General features: G+C 42.7%; 9 non-coding genes across 9 annotated transcripts; all 9 read right to left on the reverse strand.

The window, feature by feature from the left end:
• Nucleotides 1–507: 507 nt before the first annotated feature.
• On the reverse strand, nt 508–807 carry LOC147734535 (signal recognition particle RNA). The gene has a single exon (XR_015308114.1).
• Nucleotides 808–2,405: 1,598 nt separating this feature from the next.
• Nucleotides 2,406–2,705, reverse strand: LOC147734536 (signal recognition particle RNA). Its single transcript, XR_015308251.1, has one exon.
• Nucleotides 2,706–4,303: 1,598 nt separating this feature from the next.
• LOC147734537 (signal recognition particle RNA) lies at nt 4,304–4,603 on the reverse strand. The gene has a single exon (XR_015308100.1).
• A 1,767-nt stretch (nt 4,604–6,370) lies between these two features.
• Nucleotides 6,371–6,670, reverse strand: LOC147734538 (signal recognition particle RNA). Its single transcript, XR_015307768.1, has one exon.
• Nucleotides 6,671–8,269: 1,599 nt separating this feature from the next.
• On the reverse strand, nt 8,270–8,569 carry LOC147734539 (signal recognition particle RNA). The gene has a single exon (XR_015307733.1).
• A 1,598-nt stretch (nt 8,570–10,167) lies between these two features.
• Nucleotides 10,168–10,467, reverse strand: LOC147734540 (signal recognition particle RNA). Its single transcript, XR_015308030.1, has one exon.
• Nucleotides 10,468–12,065: 1,598 nt separating this feature from the next.
• On the reverse strand, nt 12,066–12,365 carry LOC147734541 (signal recognition particle RNA). Its single transcript, XR_015308249.1, has one exon.
• A 1,598-nt stretch (nt 12,366–13,963) lies between these two features.
• LOC147734542 (signal recognition particle RNA) lies at nt 13,964–14,263 on the reverse strand. Its single transcript, XR_015307692.1, has one exon.
• A 1,599-nt stretch (nt 14,264–15,862) lies between these two features.
• LOC147734543 (signal recognition particle RNA) lies at nt 15,863–16,162 on the reverse strand. Its single transcript, XR_015308243.1, has one exon.
• Nucleotides 16,163–16,166: the final 4 nt, after the last annotated feature.

A 16,166-nucleotide genomic window follows, 5' to 3' on the forward strand; every position in this document is an offset into this window, starting at 1 on the left:
TCCAATGTTTGGGAGTTGCACAGTTCTCAGTCTTTTCATGTTTCTCTCAAAGAGCGAAGGGCCCTCTTATTTCTCCTTCTCATTCATATATGGAATTGAATGAGGGTTAATCAAAAAATGAATTAGAGCTGGACGTAGGAATGCAGCAGAAGACACAGCAAATGCATTTCAAAGTTGCTCTTCTAAGGATACTTTTGTACTTGACAGATCAATTTAATCCTACAGGTGCTCTAAAATGAAGAATGCATTTCAGTCATCCTTGCAGAAAATCACACAGCCATCTATTCTAGGCTGCACAGAGTTTTCCGTCCTCTCCACCTGCTAGCTTGTTGTTGCAATATGTTGCAATTCTGGAGAATTGTCTGCTATGCTAGAATGCCCGGCCCAGTTCAAATGTTCATTGTACTTCCTGCAAAAATATCAAAAGAAAAACAACGATTTGGTTTTGGAAAAATAATTCATTACTATCTTGTAAAAATCAAAACGTTCACATTTGAGTCAAAAAAAGAGAGGCTAGGTCTCATTATGTTGCTCAAGCTGTGTTACACCTACTGCTCTCAGGTGCTGTCCTGCTACCGATGGGCATGGAAGCTTTGGCCTGCTCTGTTTCCAGCCTGGGTCGGTGCACCACTCATTACACAACCTGAAATTCTAGAGCTCCCTCTAGAACACCATATTGATACCCAACGTAGCATGGACACCTGATCAGCACAGCTGAGGGCAGCCCAGAACCCCTGAGCACAAGCAATCCACAAGCCTCAGCCTCCCAAGTAGCTAGGACAACAGGCACACGCCACCATGCCCGGCAAACACAGCACATGTCCTAATGATGAAATGCATTGCTTAAGTAAGGATAATGATAAAGTACGGTGTAATGAATTGATGGTATGCCAACCGTATTTCAAGAAAATCTATTTCACTATCCTTCAAAGAAAGGAAAATAATGTCTTATCAAGAAGCAGTGTGAATATGGGAAGGGCCTTTAAAAAAGATGTGGAGTTTCCTAAAGGAAAAGAAGAGGGTTGAACTGATTTAAGGGAGAGAGGAAGTAGGGTCAGAAAGTTTGTGAAGGGGATGTGAATACAATATAGATACTAGTATTTAGAGAGTGAGAGATAGGTAGAGGGGGAGAGGAGAAAGAAAGTGAGAGAGAAGAGCCAACTTAGGGCTGAGTTTCTCATTATCTGCCAGTGACTCCCTGTAGAACCTTACAGGCACAATTCAGGCTCTCCTGTAGCCATCCATCCCTTCTTGTTATGCCGAGCCAGCCAATGTTGAGAAAAGTAGCAAGGGTCACAATGATGGAAGACATCTGCAACATTGGAAGTTATAAAGTGGTATGGAGTGGGAGGGCTAGAAGAGTTATTATAAAGAATGAATACACATCATTCTGTTCTCTAGCCTCAACAGCTTCAAGAGAGGAATTCTTGCTGGCCAAGAAGACCAATGTCAGTTCAGCTTGAGCAGCTGAAAGCTTGCCTGATTCTGCCAAAGGATGAGATTACGCTTTTGGGTTAGAAGTGGTCGCGGGCTACTGCATACTAAGAAACCGTTTATTGAGGTCCAGTTGGATTACTCGATCTTCTCCCACCTCAAAATCAGCTGCTAATTCAGTGTTCTATACCAATGAGCTATTTTTGTCCTCCCTGCCCCTTCCAGCGAATGGGTCCCCCTGACTAACAAAAGTGATTCAAACAGATTTGTATACCTTTTCATAGGAGACTTCATGACGTATTTTATACTGTGCCAATGCAAGGTAGATTGAGTAATGATCTGGACAGCCCCATACTGGAGAACTGCAGCGCCTGTCAACCTGATCCCTTCTGCTGGGATTGTTAAACAACATCAAGATTTAAAAGTATTAAACCGCAAGAGTTGGCTGGAGTAAGGCCGAAGGCTCCAATGTTTGGGAGTTACACAGTTTTCAGTCTTTTCATGTTTCTCTCAAAGAGCGAAGGGCCCTCTTATTTCTCCTTCTCATTCATATATGGAATTGAATGAGGGCTAATCAAAAAATGAATTAGAGCTGGACGTAGGAATGCAGCAGAAGACCCAGCAAACGCATTTCAAAGTTTCTCTTCTAAGGATACTTTTGTACTTGACAGATCAATTTAATCCTACAGGTGCTCTAAAATGAAGAATGCATTTCAGTCATCCTTGCAGAAAATCACACAGCCATCTATTCTAGGCTGCGCAGAGTTTTCAGTCCTCTCCTCCTGCTAGCTTGTTGTTGCAATATGTTGCAATTCTGGAGAATTGTCTGCTATGCTAGAATGCCCGGCCCAGTTCAAATGTTCATTGTACTTCCTGCAAAAATATCAAAAGAAAAACAAAGATTTGGTTTTGGAAAAATAATTCATTACCATCTTGTAAAAATCAAAACGTTCACATTTGAGTCAAAAAAAGAGAGGCTAGGTCTCACTATTTTGCTCAAGCTGTGTTACACCTACTGCTCTCAGGTGCTGTCCTGCTACCGATGGGCATGGAAGCTTTGGCCTGCTCTGTTTCCAGCCTGGGTCAGTGCACCACTCATTACACAACCCGAAATTCTAGAGCTCCCTCTAGAACACCATATTGATACCCAACGTAGCATGGACACCTGATGATCACAGCTGAGTGCAGCCCAGAACCCCTGAGCTCAAGCAATCCACAAGCCTCAGCCTCCCAAGTAGCTAGGACAACAGGCACACGCCACCATGCCCGGCAAATACAGCACGTGTCCTAATGATGAAATGCATTGCTTAAGTAAGGATATTGATAAAGTACGGTGTAATGAATTGATGGTATGCCAACCGTATTTCAAGAAAATCTATTTAACTATCCTTCAAAGAAAGGAAAATAATGTCTTATCAAGAAGCTGTGTGAATATGGGAAGGGCCTTTAAAAAAGATGTGGAGTTTCCTAAAGGAAAAGAAGAGGGTTGAACTGATTTAAGGGAGAGAGGAAGTAGGGTCAGAAAGTTTGTGAAGGGGATGTGAATACAATATAGATACTAGTATTTAGAGAGTGAGAGATAGGTAGAGGGAGAGAGAAGAAAGAAAGTGAGAGAGAAGAGCCAACTTAGGGCTGAGTTTCTCATTATCTGCCAGTGACTCCCTGTAGAACCTTACAGGCACAATTCAGGCTCTCCTGTAGACATCCATCCCTTCTTGTTATGCCGAGCCAGCCAATGTTGAGAAAAGCAGCAAGGGTCACATTGATGGAAGACATCTGAAACATTGGAAGTTATAAAGTGGTATGGAGTGGGAGGGCTAGAAGAGGTATTATAAAGAATGAATATGCGTCATTCTGTTCTCTAGCCTCAACAGCTTCAAGAGAGGAGCTCTTGCTGGCCAAGAAGACCAATGTCAGTTCAGCTTGAGCAGGTGAAAGCTTGCCTGATTCTGCAAAAGGATGAGATTACGCTTTTGGGTTAGAAGTGGTTGCGGGCTACTGCATACTAAGAAACCGTTTATTGAGGTTTGGTTGGATTACTCGATCTTCTCCCACCTCAAAATCAGCTGCTAATTCAGTGTTCTATACCAATGAGCTATTTTTGTCCTCCCTGCCCCTTCCAGCGAATGGGTCCCCCTGACTAACAAAAGTGATTCAAACAGATTTGTATACCTTTTCATAGGAGACTTCGTGACGTATTTTATACTGTGCCAATGCAAGGTAGATTGAGTAATGATCTGGACAGCCCCATACTGGAGAACTGCAGCGCCTGTCAACCTGATCCCTTCTGCTGGTATTGTTAAACAACATCAAGATTTAAAAGTATTAAACCGCAAGAGTTGGCTGGAGTAAGGCCGAAGGCTCCAATGTTTGGGAGTTGCACAGTTCTCAGTCTTTTCATGTTTCTCTCAAAGAGCGAAGGGCCCTCTTATTTCTCCTTCTCATTCATATATGGAATTGAATGAGGGCTAATCAAAAAATGAATTAGAGCTGGACGTAGGAATGCAGCAGAAGACCCAGCAAATGCATTTCAAAGTTGCTCTTCTAAGGATACTTTTGTACTTGACAGATCAATTTAATCCTACAGGTGCTCTAAAATGAAGAATGCATTTCAGTCATCCTTGCAGAAAATCACACAGCCATCTATTCTAGGCTGCACAGAGTTTTCCGTCCTCTCCACCTGCTAGCTTGTTGTTGCAATATGTTGCAATTCTGGAGAATTGTCTGCTATGCTAGAATGCCCGGCCCAGTTCAAATGTTCATTGTACTTCCTGCAAAAATATCAAAAGAAAAACAAAGATTTGGTTTTGGAAAAATAATTCATTACCATCTTGTAAAAATCAAAACGTTCACATTTGAGTCAAAAAAAGAGAGGCTAGGTCTCATTATGTTGCTCAAGCTGTGTTACACCTACTGCTCTCAGGTGCTGTCCTGCTACCGATGGGCATGGAAGCTTTGGCCTGCTCTGTTTCCAGCCTGGGTCGGTGCACCACTCATTACACAACCTGAAATTCTAGAGCTCCCTCTAGAACACCATATTGATACCCAACGTAGCATGGACACCTGATCAGCACAGCTGAGGGCAGCCCAGAACCCCTGAGCACAAGCAATCCTCAAGCCTCAGCCTCCCAAGTAGCTAGGACAACAGGCACACGCCACCATGCCCGGCAAACACAGCACATGTCCTAATGATGAAATGCATTGCTTAAGTAAGGATAATGATAAAGTACGGTGTAATGAAATGATGGTATGCCAACCGTATTTCAAGAAAATCTATTTCACTATCCTTCAAAGAAAGGAAAATAATGTCTTATCAAGAAGCAGTGTGAATTTATTTTATTTATTTATTTATTTATGGAATTTTTAATGCGCAGCTACTACCCAAGGGTGTCTAGGCGCAGTATGATACTTTAAGATACAGTGGTAAGCACAAACCTATTGGTTGAAGAGCCAAGTCTTCAATGCCCTACGAAAACAGATGAGAGTAGGAGCAGTTTTGATGTGTGAGGGCCTTTAAAAAAGATGTGGAGTTTCCTAAAGGAAAAGAAGAGGGTTGAACTGATTTAAGGGAGAGAGGAAGTAGGGTCAGAAAGTTTGTGAAGGGGATGTGAATACAATATAGATTCTAGTATTTAGAGAGTGAGAGATAGGTAGAGGGAGAGAGGAGAAAGAAAGTGAGAGAGAAGAGCCAACTTAGGGCTGAGTTTCTCATTATCTGCCAGTGACTCCCTGTAGAACCTTACAGGCACAATTCAGGCTCTCCTGTAGCCATCCATCCCTTCTTGTTATGCCGAGCCAGCCAATGTTGAGAAAAGTAGCAAGGGTCACAATGATGGAAGACATCTGCAACATTGGAAGTTATAAAGTGGTATGGAGTGGGAGGGCTAGAAGAGTTATTATAAAGAATGAATACGCATCATTCTGTTCTCTAGCCTCAACAGCTTCAAGAGAGGAATTCTTGCTGGCCAAGAAGACCAATGTCAGTTCAGCTTGAGCAGCTGAAAGCTTGCCTGATTCTGCAAAAGGATGAGATTACGCTTTTGGGTTAGAAGTGGTCGCGGGCTACTGCATACTAAGAAACCGTTTATTGAGGTCCAGTTGGATTACTCGATCTTCTCCCACCTCAAAATCAGCTGCTAATTCAGTGTTCTATACCAATGAGCTATTGTTGTCCTCCCTGCCCCTTCCAGCGAATGGGTCCCCCTGACTAACAAAAGTGATTCAAACAGATTTGTATACCTTTTCATAGGAGACTTCATGACGTATTTTATACTGTGCCAGTGCAAGGTAGATTGAGTAATGATCTGGACAGCCCCATACTGGAGAACTGCAGCGCCTGTCAACCTGATCCCTTCTGCTGGGATTGTTAAACAACATCAAGATTTAAAAGTATTAAACCGCAAGAGTTGGCTGGAGTAAGGCCGAAGGCTCCAATGTTTGGGAGTTACACAGTTTTCAGTCTTTTCATGTTTCTCTCAAAGAGCGAAGGGCCCTCTTATTTCTCCTTCTCATTCATATATGGAATTGAATGAGGGCTAATCAAAAAATGAATTAGAGCTGGACGTAGGAATGCAGCAGAAGACCCAGCAAACGCATTTCAAAGTTGCTCTTCTAAGGATACTTTTGTACTTGACAGATCAATTTAATCCTACAGGTGCTCTAAAATGAAGAATGCATTTCAGTCATCCTTGCAGAAAATCACACAGCCATCTATTCTAGGCTGCACAGAGTTTTCAGTCCTCTCCTCCTGCTAGCTTGTTGTTGCAATATGTTGCTATTCTGGAGAATTGTCTGCTATGCTAGAATGCCCGGCCCAGTTCAAATGTTCATTGTACTTCCTGCAAAAATATCAAAAGAAAAACAAAGATTTGGTTTTGGAAAAATAATTCATTACCATCTTGTAAAAGTCAAAACGTTCACATTTGAGTCAAAAAAAGAGAGGCTAGGTCTCACTATTTTGCTCAAGCTGTGTTACACCTACTGCTCTCAGGTGCTGTCCTGCTACCGATGGGCATGGAAGCTTTGGCCTGCTCTGTTTCCAGCCTGGGTCGGTGCACCTCTCATTACACAACCTGAAATTCTAGAGCTCCCTGTAGAACACTATATTGATACCCAACGTAGCATGGACACCTGATCAACACAGCTGAGTGCAGCCCAGAACCCCTGAGCTCAAGCAATCCACAAGCCTCAACCTCCTAAGTAGCCAGGACAACAGGCACACGCCACCATGCACGGCAAACACAGCACATGTCCTAATGATGAAATGCATTGCTTAAGTAAGGATAATGATAAAGTACGGTGTAATGAATTGATGGTATGCCAACCGTATTTCAAGAAAATCTATTTCACTATCCTTCAAAGAAAGGAAAATAATGTCTTATCAAGAAGCAGTGTGAATATGGGAAGGGCCTTTAAAAAAGATGTGGAGTTTCCTAAAGGAAAAGAAGAGGGTTGAACTGATTTAAGGGAGAGAGGAAGTAGGGTCAGAAAGGTTGTGAAGGGGATGTGAATACAATATAGATACTAGTATTTAGAGAGTGAGAGATAGGTAGAGGGAGAGAGGAGAAAGAAAGTGAAAGAGAAGAGCCAACTTAGGGCTGAGTTTCTCATTATCTGCCAGTGACTCCCTGTAGAACCTTACAGGCACAATTCAGGCTCTCCTGTAGCCATCCATCCCTTCTTGTTATGCCGAGCCAGCCAATGTTGAGAAAAGTAGCAAGGGTCACAATGATGGAAGACATTTGCAACATTGGAAGTTATAAAGTGGTATGGATTGGGAGGGCTAGAAGAGTTATTATAAAGAATGAATATGCATCATTCTGTTCTCTAGCCTCAACAGCTTCAAGTGAGGAATTCTTGCTGGCCAAGAAGACCAATGTCAGTTCAGCTTGAGCAGGTGAAAGCTTGCCTGATTCTGCAAAAGGATGAGATTACGCTTTTGGGTTAGAAGTGGTCGCGGGCTACTGCATACTAAGAAACCGTTTATTGAGGTCCGGTTGGATTACTCGATCTTCTCCCACCTCAAAATCAGCTGCTAATTCAGTGTTCTATACCAATGAGCTATTTTTGTCCTCCCTGCCCCTTCCAGCGAATGGGTCCCCCTGACTAACAAAAGTGATTCAAACAGATTTGTATACCTTTTCATAGGAGAATTCATGACGTATTTTATACTGTGCCAATGCAAGGTAGATTGAGTAATGATCTGGACAGCCCCATACTGGAGAACTGCAGCGCCTGTCAACCTGATCCCTTCGGCTGGGATTGTTAAACAACATCAAGATTTAAAAGGATTAAACCGCAAGAGTTGGCTGGAGTAAGGCCGAAGGCTCCAATGTTTGGGAGTTGCACAGTTCTCAGTCTTTTCATGTTTCTCTCAAAGAGCGAAGGGCCCTCTTATTTCTCCTTCTCATTCATATATGGAATTGAATGAGGGCTAATCAAAAAATGAATTAGAGCTGGACGTAGGAATGCAGCAGAAGACCCAGCAAACGCATTTCAAAGTTGCTCTTCTAAGGATACTTTTGTACTTGACAGATCAATTTAATCCTACAGGTGCTCTAAAATGAAGAATGCATTTCAGTCATCCTTGCAGAAAATCACACAGCCATCTATTCTAGGCTGCACAGAGTTTTCCGTCCTCTCCACCTGCTAGCTTGTTGTTGCAATATGTCGCAATTCTGGAGAATTGTCTGCTATGCTAGAATGCCCGGCCCAGTTCAAATGTTCATTGTACTTCCTGCAAAAATATCAAAAGAAAAACAAAGATTTGGTTTTGGAAAAATAATTCATTACCATCTTGTAAATATCAAAACGTTCACATTTGAGTAAAAAAAGAGAGAGGCTAGGTCTCACTATTTTGCTCAGGCTGTGTTACACCAACTGCTCTCAGGTGCTGTCCTGCTACCGATGGGCATGGAAGCTTTGGCCTGCTCTGTTTCCAGCCTGGGTCGGTGCACCACTCATTACACAACCTGAAATTCTAGAGCTCCCTCTAGAACACCATATTGATACCCAACGTAGCATGGACACCTGATCAACACAGCTGAGTGCAGCCCAGAACCCCTGAGCTCAAGCAATCCACAAGCCTCAGCCTCCCAAGTAGCTAGGACAACAGGCACACGCCACCATGCCCGGCAAACACAGCACATGTCCTAATGATGAAATGCATTGCTCTAGTAAGGATAATGATAAAGTACGGTGTAATGAATTGATGGTATGCCAACCGTATTTCAAGAAAATCTATTTCACTATCCTTCAAAGAAAGGAAAATAATGTCTTATCAAGAAGCAGTGTGAATATGGGAAGGGCCTTTAAAAAAGATGTGACGTTTCCTAAAGGAAAAGAAGAGGGTTGAACTGATTTAAGGGAGGGAGGAAGTAGGGTCAGAAAGTTTGTGAAGGGGATGTGAATACAATATAGATACTAGTATTTAGAGAGTGAGAGATAGGTAGAGGGAGAGAGGAGAAAGAAAGTGAGAGAGAAGAGCCAACTTAGGGCTGAGTTTCTCATTATCTGCCAGTGACTTCCTGTAGAACCTTACAGGCACAATTCAGGCTCTCCTGTAGCCATCCATCCCTTCTTGTTATGCCGAGCCAGCCAATGTTGAGAAAAGTAGCAAGGGTCACAATGATGGAAGACATCTGCAACATTGGAAGTTATAAAGTGGTATGGAGTGGGAGGGCTAGAAGAGTTATTATAAAGAATGAATACACATCATTCTGTTCTCTAGCCTCAACAGCTTCAAGAGAGGAATTATTGCTGGCCCAGAAGACCAATATCAGTTCAGCTTGAGCAGGTGAAAGCTTGCCTGATTCTGCAAAAGGATGAGATTACGCTTTTGGGTTAGAAGTGGTCGCGGGCTACTGCATACTAAGAAACCGTTTATTGAGGTCCAGTTGGATTACTCGATCTTCTCCCACCTCAAAATCAGCTGCTAATTTAGTGTTCTATACCAATGAGCATTTTTTGTCCTCCCTGCCCCTTCCAGCGAATGGGTCCCCCTGACTAACAAAAGTGATTCAAACAGATTTGTATACCTTTTCATAGGAGAATTCATGACGTATTTTATACTGTGCCAATGCAAGGTAGATTGAGTAATGATCTGGACAGCCCCATACTGGAGAACTGCAGCGCCTGTCAACCTGATCCCTTCTGCTGGTATTGTTAAACAACATCAAGATTTAAAAGTATTAAACTGCAAGAGTTGGCTGGAGTAAGGCCGAAGGCTCCAATGTTTGGGAGTTACACAGTTTTCAGTCTTTTCATGTTTCTCTCAAAGAGCGAAGGGCCCTCTTATTTCTCCTTCTCATTCATATATGGAATTGAATGAGGGCTAATCAAAAAATGAATTAGAGCTGGACGTAGGAATGCAGCAGAAGACCCAGCAAACGCATTTCAAAGTTGCTCTTCTAAGGATACTTTTGTACTTGACAGATCAATTTAATCCTACAGGTGCTCTAAAATGAAGAATGCATTTCAGTCATCCTTGCAGAAAATCACACAGCCATCTATTCTAGGCTGCACAGAGTTTTCAGTCCTCTCCTCCTGCTAGCTTGTTGTTGCAATATGTTGCAATTCTGGAGAATTGTCTGCTATGCTAGAATGCCCGGCCCAGTTCAAATGTTCATTGTACTTCCTGCAAAAATATCAAAAGAAAAACAAAGATTTGGTTTTGGAAAAATAATTCATTACCATCTTGTAAAAATCAAAACGTTCACATTTGAGTAAAAAAAAGAGAGGCTAGGTCTCACTATTTTGCTCAGGCTGTGTTACACCAACTGCTCTCAGGTGCTGTCCTGCTACCGATGGGCATGGAAGCTTTGGCCTGCTCTGTTTCCAGCCTGGGTCGGTGCACCACTCATTACACAACCTGAAATTCTAGAGCTCCCTCTAGAACACCATATTGATACCCAACGTAGCATGGACACCTGATCAGCACAGCTGAGTGCAGCCCAGAACCCCTGAGCTCAAGCAATCCACAAGCCTCACCCTCCCAAGTAGCTAGGACAACAGGCACACGCCACCATGCCCGGCAAACACAGCACATGTCCTAATGATGAAATGCATTGCTTAAGTAAGGATATTGATAAAGTACGGTGTAATGAATTGATGGTATGCCAACCGTATTTCAAGAAAATCTATTTCACTATCCTTCAAAGAAAGGAAAATAATGTCTTATCAAGAAGCAGTGTGAATATGGGAAGGGCCTTTAAAAAAGATGTGGAGTTTCCTAAAGGAAAAGAAGAGGGTTGAACTGATTTAAGGGAGGGAGGAAGTAGGGTCAGAAAGTTTGTGAAGGGGATGTGAATACAATATAGATACTAGTATTTAGAGAGTGAGAGATAGGTAGAGGGAGAGAGGAGAAAGAAAGTGAGAGAGAAGAGCCAACTTAGGGCTGAGTTTCTCATTATCTGCCAGTGACTCCCTGTAGAACCTTACAGGCACAATTCAGGCTCTCCTGTAGCCATCCATCCCTTCTTGTTATGCCGAGCCAGCCAATGTTGAGAAAAGTAGCAAGGGTCACAATGATGGAAGACATCTGCAACATTGGAAGTTATAAAGTGGTATGGAGTGGGAGGGCTAGAAGAGTTATTATAAAGAATGAATACGCATCATTCTGTTCTCTAGCCTCAACAGCTTCAAGAGAGGAATTCTTGCTGACCCAGAAGACCAATGTCAGTTCAGCTTGAGCAGGTGAAAGCTTGCCTGATTCTGCAAAAGGATGAGATTACGCTTTTGGGTTAGAAGTGGTCGCGGGCTACTGCATACTAAGAAACCGTTTATTGAGGTCCAGTTGGATTACTCGATCTTCTCCCACCTAAAAATCAGCTGCTAATTCAGTGTTCTATACCAATGAGCTATTTTTGTCCTCCCTGCCCCTTCCAGCGAATGGGTCCCCCTGACTAACAAAAGTGATTCAAACAGATTTGTATACCTTTTCATAGGAGACTTCATGACGTATTTTATACTGTGCCAATGCAAGGTAGATTGAGTAATGATCTGGACAGCCCCATACTGGAGAACTGCAGCGCCTGTCAAGCTGATCCCTTCTGCTGGGATTGTTAAACAACATCAAGATTTAAAAGTATTAAACCGCAAGAGTTGGCTGGAGTAAGGCCGAAGGCTCCAATGTTTGGGAGTTACACAGTTTTCAGTCTTTTCATGTTTCTCTCAAAGAGCGAAGGGCCCTCTTATTTCTCCTTCTCATTCATATATGGAATTGAATGAGGGCTAATCAAAAAATGAATTAGAGCTGGACGTAGGAATGCAGCAGAAGACCCAGCAAACGCATTTCAAAGTTTCTCTTCTAAGGATACTTTTGTACTTGACAGATCATTTTAATCCTACAGGTGCTCTAAAATGAAGAATGCATTTCAGTCATCCTTGCAGAAAATCACACAGCCATCTATTCTAGGCTGCACAGAGTTTTCAGTCCTCTCCACCTGCTAGCTTGTTGTTGCAATATGTCGCAATTCTGGAGAATTGTCTGCTATGCTAGAATGCCCGGCCCAGTTCAAATGTTCATTGTACTTCCTGCAAAAATATCAAAAGAAAAACAAAGATTTGGTTTTGGAAAAATAATTCATTACCATCTTGTAAAAATCAAAACGTTCACATTTGAGTCAAAAAAAGAGAGGCTAGGTCTCACTATTTTGCTCAAGCTGTGTTACACCTACTGCTCTCAGGTGCTGTCCTGCTACCAATGGGCATGGAAGCTTTGGCATGCTCTGTTTCCAGCCTGGGTCGGTGCACCTCTCCTTACACAACCTGAAATTCTAGAGCTCCCTCTAGAACACCATATTGATACCCAACGTAGCATGGACACCTGATCAACACAGCTGAGTGCAGCCCAGAACCCCTGAGCTCAAGCAATCCACAAGCCTCAGCCTCCCAAGTAGATAGGACAACAGGCACACGCCACCATGCCCGGCATACACAGCACATGTCCTAATGATGAAATGCATTGCTTAAGTAAGGATAATGATAAAATACGGTGTAATCAATTGATGGTATGCCAAACGTATTTCAAGAAAATCTATTTCACTATCCTTCAAAGAAAGGAAAATAATGTCTTATCAAGAAGCAGTGTGAATATGGGAAGGGCCTTTAAAAAAGATGTGGAGTTTCCTAAAGGAAAAGAAGAGGGCTGAACTGATTTAAGGGAGAGAGGAAGTAGGGTCAGAAAGTTTGTGAAGGGGATGTGAATACAATATAGATACTAGTATTTAGAGAGTGAGAGATAGGTAGAGGGAGAGAGGAGAAAGAAAGTGAGAGAGAAGAGCCAACTTAGGGCTGAGTTACTCATCATCTGCCAGTGACTCCCTGTAGAACCTTACAGGCACAATTCAGGCTCTCCTGTAGCCATCCATCCCTTCTTGTTATGCCGAGCCAGCCAATGTTGAGAAAAGCAGCAAGGGTCACAATGATGGAAGACATCTGCAACATTGGAAGTTATAAAGTGGTATGGAGTGGGAGGGCTAGAAGAGTTATTATAAAGAATGAATATGCGTCATTCTGTTCTCTAGCCTCATCAGCTTCAAGAGAGGAACTCTTGCTGGCCAAGAAGACCAATGTCAGTTCAGCTTGAGCAGGTGAAAGCTTGCCTGATTCTGCAAAAGGATGAGATTACGCTTTTGGGTTAGAAGTGGTCGCGGGCTACTGCATACTAAGAAACCGTTTATTGAGGTCCGGTTGGATTACTCGATCTTCTCCCACCTCAAAATCAGCTGCTAATTCAGTGTTCTATACCAATGAGCTATTTTTGTCCTCCCTGCCCCTTCCAGCGAATGGGTCCCCCTGACTAACAAAAGTGATTCAAACAGATTTGTATACCTTTTCATAGGAGAATTCATGACGTATTTTATACTGTGCTAATGCAAGGTAGATTGAGTAATGATCTGGACAGCCCCATACTGGAGAACTGCAGCGCCTGTCAACCTGATCCCTTCTGCTGGGATTGTTAACCAACATCAAGATTTAAAAGTATTAAACCGCAAGAGTTGGCTGGAGTAAGGCCGAAGGCTCCAATGTTTGGGAGTTGCACAGTTTTCAGTCTTTTCATGTTTCTCTCAAAGAGCGAAGGGCCCTCTTATTTCTCCTTCTCATTCATATATGGAATTGAATGAGGGCTAATCAAAAAATGAATTAGAGCTGGACGTAGGAATGCAGCAGAAGACCCAGCAAATGCATTTCAAAGTTGCTCTTCTAAGGATACTTTTGTACTTGACAGATCAATTTAATCCTACAGGTGCTCTAAAATGAAGAATGCATTTCAGTCATCCTTGCAGAAAATCACACAGCCATCTATTCTAGGCTGCACAGAGTTTTCAGTCCTCTCCACCTGCTAGCTTGTTGTTGCAATATGTCGCAATTCTGGAGAATTGTCTGCTATGCTAGAATGCCCGGCCCAGTTGTAATGTTCATTGTACTTCCTGCAAAAATATCAAAAGAAAAACAAAGATTTGGTTTTGGAAAAATAATTCATTACCATCTTGTAAAAATCAAAACGTTCACATTTGAGTCAAAAAAAGAGAGGCTAGGTCTCACTATTTTGCTCAAGCTGTGTTACACCTACTGCTCTCAGGTGCTGTCCTGCTACGGATGGGCATGGAAGCTTTGGCCTGCTCAGTTTCCAGCCTGGGTCGGTGCACCTCTCATTACACAACCTGAAATTCTAGAGCTCCCTCTAGAACACCATATTGATACCCAACGTAGCATGGACACCTGATCAACACAGCTGAGTGCAGCCAAGAACCCCTGAGCTCAAGCAATCCACAAGCCTCAGCCTCCCAAATAGCTAGGACAACAGGCACACGCCACCATGCCCGGCAAACACAGCACATGTCCTAATGATGAAATGCATTGCTTAAGTAAGGATAATGATAAAGTACGGTGTAATGAATTGATGGTATGCCAACCGTATTTCAAGAAAATCTATTTCACTATCCTTCAAAGAAAGGAAAATAATGTCTTATCAAGAAGCAGTGTGAATATGGGAAGGGCCTTTAAAAAAAGATGTGGAGTTTCCTAAAGGAAAAGAAGAGGGTTGAACTGATTTAAGGGAGAGAGGAAGTAGGGTCAGAAAGTTTGTGAAGGGGATGTGAATACAATATAGATACTAGTATTTAGAGAGTGAGAGATAGGTAGAGGGAGATAGGAGAAAGAAAGTGAGAGAGAAGAGCCAACTTAGGGCTGAGTTTCTTATTATCTGCCAGTGACTCCCTGTAGAACCTTACAGGCACAATTCAGGCTCTCCTGTAGCCATCCATCCCTTCTTGTTATGCCGAGCCAGCCAATGTTGAGAAAAGTAGCAAGGGTCACAATGATGGAAGACATCTGCAACATTGGAAGTTATAAAGTGGTATGGAGTGGGAGGGCTAGAAGAGTTATTATAAAGAATGAATACGCATCATTCTGTTCTCTAGCCTCAACAGCTTCAAGAGAGGAATTCTTGCTGGCCAAGAAGACCAATGTCAGTTCAGCTTGAGCAGGTGAAAGCTTGCCTGATTCTGCAAAAGGATGAGATTACGCTTTTGGGTTAGAAGTGGTCGCGGGCTACTGCATACTAAGAAACCGTTTATTGAGGTCCAGTTGGATTACTTGATCTTCTCCCACCTCAAAATCAGCTGCTAATTCAGTGTTCTATACCAATGAGCTATTTTTGTCCTCCCTGCCCCTTCCAGCGAATGGGTCCCCCTGACTAACAAAAGTGATTCAAACAGATTTGTATACCTTTTCATAGGAGAATTCATGACGTATTTTATACTGTGCCAATGCAAGGTAGATTGAGTAATGATCTGGACAGCCCCATACTGGAGAACTGCAGCGCCTGTCAACCTGATCCCTTCTGCTGGGATTGTTAAACAACATCAAGATTTAAAAGTATTAAACCGCAAGAGTTGGCTGGAGTAAGGCCGAAGGCTCCAATGTTTGGGAGTTACACAGTTTTCAGTCTTTTCATGTTTCTCTCAAAGAGCTAAGGGCCCTCTTATCTCTCCTTCTCATTCATATATGGAATTGAATGAGGGCTAATCAAAAAATGAATTAGAGCTGGACGTAGGAATGCAGCAGAAGACCCAGCATACTCATTTCAAAGTTGCTCTTCTAAGGATACTTTTGTACTTGACAGATCAATTTAATCCTACAGGTGCTCTAAAATGAAGAATGCATTTCAGTCATCTTTGCAGAAAATCACACAGCCATCTATTCTAGGCTGCACAGAGTTTTCAGTCCTCTCCTCCTGCTAGCTTGTTGTTGCAATATGTTGCAATTCTGGAGAATTGTCTGCTATGCTAGAATGCCCGGCCCAGTTCAAATGTTCATTGTACTTCCTGCAAAAATATCAAAAGAAAAACAAAGATTTGGTTTTGGAAAAATAATTCATTACCATCTTGTAAAAATCAAAACGTTCACATTTGAGTCAAAAAAAGAGAGGCTAGGTCTCACTATTTTGCTCAAGCTGTGTTACACCTACTGCACTCAGGTGCTGTCCTGCTACTGATGGGCATGGGAGCTTTGGCCTGCTCTGTTTCCAGCCTGGGTCGGTGCACCTCTCATTACACAACCTGAAATTCTAGAGCTCCCTCTAGAACACCATATTGATACCCAACGTAGCATGGACACCTGATCAACACAGCTGAGTGCAGCCCAGAATCCCTGAGCTCAAGCAATCCACAAGCCTCAGCCTCCCAAGTAGCTAGGACAACAGGCACACGCCACCATGCCCAGCAAAC

This window comes from Lissotriton vulgaris, chromosome 1_2 (assembly GCF_964263255.1).
Source record: "Lissotriton vulgaris chromosome 1_2, aLisVul1.2, whole genome shotgun sequence".
Taxonomy (NCBI): domain Eukaryota; kingdom Metazoa; phylum Chordata; class Amphibia; order Caudata; family Salamandridae; genus Lissotriton; species Lissotriton vulgaris.